Here is a 7,458-nt window from a genome sequence, read left to right on the forward strand (position 1 = left end):
AAAATTTTAATGGTGTAAAAGTGTTGTCTTCCATTGATCTCAGATCCAGCTTTTATCAGATCGAACTTCATCCAGAATGCAGAAAATACACAACTTTCCTTTGTTTCGGCGTTTGTTATCAATTTCGGAAACTTCCTTTTGGTTTGAACATTTCTTCGGCAGCATTCATTCGCGGGTTAAATTCCATATTACCTGAGTTCTTAAATCGTCACATCACCTTATATGTGGACGATATTCTAATAGCAGAAGCTTCATGGGAACAACATAACCGCATCCTCAACAGTTTGTTACGTATTTTTGCAGAATCTGGAATTACAGTTAACTTGGAAAAGTCTGAATTCGGTAGGTCAAAGGTGAAGTTTTTGGGACATATTATTTCTTCTGAAGGCATTCAGCCGGATCCTGAAAAGTTAGAAGCAGTCAGAGCCATTCCAGTTCCATCCACAAAAAGACAAGTCCGCAGTTTTCTAGGCCTCGTAAATTTTTACCGTCGTTTTCTGAATATGCAAATTCTAGTTACACCAAAACTTTGTTCTCTCACTGGAAAAAATACTATTTGGAACTGGAACGAACAAGCACAGTTGGAATTCAATTCTTTAAAGAAGCGTTACTTCACTCGCCAATACTAGCTCATCCAGATCTGTCACAAGATTTCTGCCTTAGCACGGATTCTTCTAAAGTCGGTCTTGGTGCCCACTTATTTCAAGAAGCCATAGAAAATGACACTACTGTTCAGAAAACCATTGCTTTTGCTAGCCGAGTGCTAACAAAATCTGAAAAAAATTATTCCGTTACTGAATTAGAAGCTTTAGCTATCGTTTGGGCATTTAACAAATTCCGTTTCTTTCTTTCTGGTAAGCACGTAAAAGTATACAGTGATCATCGTGCATTACAATTTCTTATGTCTTCAAAATTAAATCATGACAGGTTAAAACGTTGGACATTGTTTCTGCAAGAATTCCACTTCACAATAGTCTACATTCCCGGCAAGGAGAACATTGTTGCGGACGCACTGTCACGCGCACCAGCTGGGCTTGAGAAAAGTAACACAGAAGGCAACCTCGAGAAAAATTTCAGTATTCTTTACATTCAGAAAGTCGCCTTTGAAAACTTCATCACCACATCTTTAAAGGACATTGCTCATGAACAAGATAAAGATCCGATTTGGAAAGACATCAAAAGTAAATGGCATGAAAAGACACACACTCCGATTCGGCATTATTACCTGGTTAGAAACAACATACTCTTCAAACGCTGCACTGTTGATGACAAGCTATGGGTACTTTGCATTCCAGACGATTTTGTTAATAAGCTCATTTGGTATATTCATTTCAGCTACGCACATTTTGGTCCACGAAAATGTTATCATATTCTTCGAACGACTTGCTATTTTAACAATATGGAAAAGAGAATTCGAAGAGTCTTATCTATTTGTAAACTTTGTCAAAAGGCGAAACCATCTACTATCTCACATCGTGCTCCGTTGTTTCCTATTATTCCTTCTAAATTAAAAGAATTTGCTGCTGTTGATCTCTTGGGACCCCTTGTCAGAACATCGAATGGATTTTCGTACGTTCTAGTCGCTGTTGAACTTACTTCAAAATTTGTTTCTTTCACACCGTTACGTAATGCCACTGGACGGTCTGTATCCAACGCCTTTGTTAAAAATTTATTACGTGAAGTTGGACACGTCAGTAAAGTCATTTCAGATAATGGACCACAATTCAGATCTGCTGTTTGGTCACGCATGCTTCGGAATCATAAAATCAAACCTGTTTTTATTTCATTGTACTCAGCACATTGTAACCCGTCTGAACGGATTATGAAAGAAATCAATAAGCTTTGCAGACTTTATTGTCACAGAAAGCATCAGCATTGGGACAGATATTTACACTTATTTCAAAACGTGCTGAATGAAATGCCTCATGACTCCACTGCTTTACCACCTACACTTGTACTGAAGAATGAAGAACCACCGAACAGAATCAGAGAGCTTGTACCTTTCCCGAATACACGTAAACTTCGACACAAAGACATAATTGATTTGGCTCTTAAAAATATAAAATCTGCAGCAGACAAAAGGAGAAAACTACACAGTAAAGCAAATGCAAAGAAATTATATATTGGTCAGAAAGTTCTCATTAAAGCTCATTCATTGTCACATAGGAAGAAACACTTGAGTCACAAATTCTTTCTAGTTTACAATGGACCTTACATAATCCGACGTATACCACATGATAATTGCGTTGAAGTTGAAACTCTGCGTACTAGGAAGAGTAAAGTTTTACACCACATTTCACATGTAAAACCGTTTATTGAAAGATAATCTGCTTTTTAACTTCGTCTTTGCCATAATACGTTTCACTTCACGTTACTAGTATGCTTTAGAAACTGTTACCATGCAACAATGTTTAAAGTTAAATATCCAGTCAAGAACCAAGAGAACTTATTCAAACAGAAATTACGAATGCATTGTTATTGCGAACAGATGACACAGTGGTTACTTAATGTGACAGCTACACGATTTTATCATGACGCTACTAATGAGTGACAAATTACAATGTTGCTTTTGCGGTGTTTCTGTTTCATATCTGCACAGTTTTTCTGAATTCTTCTGGAAAGTAAAACATGTTTAATAGTAACTTTTGTGGTACAGCTACAATGAGACAGCCTTTTCCGTAGCACAACAATATGTAACAGCACAGTAGTTTCTTCATCATGGCAATAAGCGTAATAAGTAAGATATTTATACGTAAAGCATTTCACTTTTGTTTATCATGAGGTATGTACATTGACTTCTGCAGAACTTAGCTTTCGGAGGACGATAACTACGACACTTCCACAGAGATTATCTTACAGCAAGACGCACATTTAGCGATACAGGACACGTATTTGAGTGATTAATTTTGTACTTAAAACATTTATTTTTCAAGATTTTTGAATTACAAAGAAAGTTGTCCGTGATACATTTCATTCCATTGCTGTAACCTGTAACACCTGAGCGTATAATTACATTAATCCTCAGGGGGGTACACGTTTACTTTGTGTACCATGTGTTTGGCAAGCACAAGGAACCCTAGATAATATGGTATTTGCTTATACAACTTTACACATCGGTACCATATTTCTCTAAAGCATAAATTACACAGCTATCTGATCATTTAACTGAGAGATAAACATGTTTTTTACTACGTCAGTGACACATGTTTACGTAATTACACCGTTGGGTAACTTCACACTTACGAAATTGTATTTTTTTCTGTACTGTGTGAACTGTTCATATTTCTTCGGACCCATTGTGATACTATGAGAGCTTTGAATGATGTATTTGGTATGAGATCATGATTTTTAAAGTACGTTTGAGGCAGATGAGACTATTGAAATGAGCAGAGAATATTTTTTATGGTTTGAAATTATTGCAGAAAGCTACGACCTTTTTGAGATTTGACTGAGGTGTTATGATGATATTTTTATGACGATGATGTGTATTATGCTGTTGAGGTATGTTTATGTCAATAAGATGATGCTACCATATATGAGGAATGTGATTACGTGTTCATATGTATATGAATAATGAATAGAAGTTAGGGACTCTTGACTTGTGAAAAAGGATGTTGGAAACCAAGAATCGTACTTTAAGAGTTATGAAATGTGTGTAAATGCGTGAATGTATCACAATGCCGGCGAAAATTTTTTTGGACACTGTTATATTCATAAGATTTTGTTTCTACACATTTGCAACGCAAATTCTTGACCTGTGAAATATTTTTATATGAGACTGTCACTGTAGCGGAAACTGCTGTCGTAAATATTTCCGTAAGGAAGTTAAGTGACCACCTGCACGTAATGCGTCGTGTGCACCCAGCTGCACGACAGACGCCTGGAAAAAAGCCATTAGTGCCTTTCGGAGGCAGAGGTGGAGAAAAAAAAGAGACATTAACCTCGCTGTTGACATTCCTTTAGAGAAAACATTGCAAATGCGACACCCTCATTACTTGAAAAGATACTTACATCTGCACACCTGATTATGACAAGCGTCTTTCTCTAGAATTGAGGGAATTTTTACTGCATTATGAAATGCCATATGGCTAATGAATGATGTTTCATGCCGTCCTTTGTACATGTTTGCTCATTTCCTTTAATATCTAGTTCCTAGCTGCACTGCAGCATTGGTTAAAATAAAATTTAATATATGTACTAATATAGTTATTTTATGCCTACAGATCCTATAAGACAATGAGTTATGATGAATTGGAAGAAATGCATTGAGAAGCTATCAGAAAATCGTCTGGCAAAAAAAAGGATACTGTACCGTGGAGAAAAACTATTTTTGACAGAGGATGTGAACAGAATACAGAAAGCAGGCTTAGATAGGACTTTTTGGGAATAATGATGAACGAAGGGAGATCTCAATGCAAAATACTGCAGTAAAACAAACCCTGTCCTTTCCTTTTGTGTCATCCCTCTATATGTTTGTGTACCCTTGTGTATTTGTGTTTTTCCTGTCTTTATGTGTTTAGCTGATGAGAGATATGTTGTAGAATTTTTCTATGTTATTTACTTTGTAAAAATGTTGAGAGCTCATTTATTCTGTTTTGTTTTAATGCTCATGTGTAAAGTTGATGTTTCAAAAGTTATTCTGATCGTTTTTGTACTTACTTATGTCATAATTCCTGTAACACTGATGTATATGTTATTTCTATTCTGTTGTACAGCCTGTACTACAAATGTTCTCTGTATTGTTATGTTATTTAATGATGTATTTTGTACCTTTGTAATTGTATTCTCATGTTATAACATTGTAATTGACACCAGTTCATCAAATTAAGTAACTTGTAAGCATTCATTTCACTGCACACATTTCTGTTGGTCGTAGTATATGGACAATATGTGAGAAGTAGGGACTGTTAGTGTTTGCACGTGTGTTGATAATTCAGCAAGGGACTGGATAACAGCATTGCTCGTTCTAAGGACAATTCCAAAATACTTTGTGAGTGCACAAGTGGTGGTTATGGACTTGCTATATTAACTGCAAGACTCTTCACTGGTGATTGTGCACTCGCACAGTCACAACAGATGGCTGCTGGTCATCTCTACCAGGACTACAGTGGGCCTGTCCACACTTTCTACAAGGACTGCAGTGGGTCTGCACCTCTGGTGGCCCACCAATACCATACTCTCTACCAGGACTACAGTGGGTCTGCTCTGTGATGACCTACCTACCAATATTCATCAACTTCGACTGACTCTGCTGTGGGTTTGCTCTGTTGTGGCCCATTACCTGTCAGCATGTCAAGAGTCAGCACTGTCTTTCCGTTGGAAGGACACCACTACTTCTTCAAGACTGCATGGAAATCCACTACTTCTATGTGCAATTTTTTTTACTATTGAGACTTTGTGAAAAAAAACTGTAATTACTATTATGATGAATGATCAGGACTGTCTTTATGGACTGTGCGAAAATTTTAGCTTTTGACCAACATTGTATCAATAAGTGTGTGCATTGGATATCTTTGTTAGTGTAATTATAAAAATTTTATCAAATCATTATTGGCCACTGGCCAAAAAAATTTGTAAAATTTTTTGTGGGGAGCATGGGGGCTATGTAAGTAGGCTGTTTAGATTTTTATATTGGTAATGCCACGTAGCGCTCTGTATGAAAATCACTGGCTGTGCTGTGTGCAGTATGTGGCTAGTTTGCATTGTTGTCTGCCATTGTAGTGTTGGGCAGCGGCAGCTGGATGTGAACAGCGCGTAGCGTTGCGCAGTTGGAGGTGAGCCGCCAGCAGTGGTGGATGTGGGGAGAGAGATGGCGGAAGTTTTGAAATTGAACTGCTATATATATTATGATTATTAAGGTAAATACAGTGTTTGTTCTCTATTAAAATCTTTCATTTGCTAACTATCCCTATCAGTAGTTAGTGACTTCCATAGTTTGAATCTTTTATTTAGCTGGCAGTAGTGGCGCTCGCTGTATTGCAGTAGTTCGAGTAATGAAGATTTTTGTGAGGTAAGTTATTTGTGAAAGGTATAGTTTAATGTTACTCGGGGCCATTCTTTTGCAGGGATCTTTGATAGTCAGATTGCGTTGCGCTAAAAATATTGTGTGTCAGGTTAAGCACAGTCGTGTATAAATTGTTCTAAGGGAACGTTTCAAGTGTCAAACATTAAATAGTCCAAGCTATTGCTTCTGAACATAATAGGGCCTGTGCAGCACTGATGATGTTGTTTCAGTATTGAATGGATTAATAATTCATTAAAGATCTGAAATATAACAGCTAGTCATGATATGTAAATTATTCAAATTTCGACATAATGTAAGTTAATGTCAAGTCGACGGCAGACTACATACTTTATTACAGCCATTCATTTTATTTATTCAACAGTTAATAAATAACATAACACAACTGCTTGCTCTTGTGTGTACTCCACATGAAGTAACATTTCCCAAGAAAATGTCAGAACTTTTCACATAACAGCATTTATGGTAAGGCTAAGAAATGTCGTAATGTAGACGGAATGCTGCTGGGCCAAGGAGTTGCGGGAGACGGTGTCCCACAGCACACGAAAGCCATACGGAAGATAAACACTCCAGCTTGTAACCACTCCAGCCTTATGTCAGCTTGCAGCCCGACACCCATAAACATACGCCGAGGCAGCACTTCGTCAATTGTCTGCGCATGCTACCACAGCTGAACTGTATAACAATCAGGCGCCGGGAAGGTATAAACAGGCTGGATGCAAAGAAATTGACGGTAGAGCTCAGCAAACATGTGTGACGGATTACAGGGCCTCCGTCAGGATGCTGCTGGTCACTCTCCTTGCGGTTCGAGGTTCGATGCTGTAACACCATAACTCTAGTGCTCTACTGATTTATTTCGCTTTTGTTCCATTTAATATTACATCGTTAAGCTTCTGTAAATGTTGTTTCATTGAATAGATAACACAAAACTGTATACTCCTTTCTTTGTAAAAAATTTGATGTCATGATTTGATTCTATGCAATGTAGTGTATCTGTCATTTAAATTCTTTGTCCCATTTGGAGGGAACAAAACTTACTGTATATAATTGTAATTTCTGTGTGAATAATTTTTGGTACAAACGTCAATATGTGCAAATGTTCTGCTTTATTTAATGTATTTGGTTACTGTTATGTAAACTGCTGATCCTCGCTTAGGGTTCTTAGTTCTTTAGTATGTAAAAGATGTTGTGGTTACCCTTGGGAACGGAACTGTGTAGCGCTCGCTAATTGTGGTTGGCCTAGGTAGAAAAGGTGGAACCAAGAGTCAGTCGGGGACGAGCTACGAGCCGGGGACGAGCTACCAAACTGTGCACTGCCATGTAAATGTTGCATATTGTGCTGGTTCCGAGAGAGGCTTTTCCTGCCGTTTTCCAATGCCTCGGATGGATGGATAAATAGCTGGAAATATCCTGGGATTGGTATCGATCATCGCCAC

The sequence above is a fragment of the Schistocerca cancellata genome, chromosome 5 (assembly GCF_023864275.1).
Source record: "Schistocerca cancellata isolate TAMUIC-IGC-003103 chromosome 5, iqSchCanc2.1, whole genome shotgun sequence".
NCBI lineage: Eukaryota > Metazoa > Arthropoda > Insecta > Orthoptera > Acrididae > Schistocerca > Schistocerca cancellata.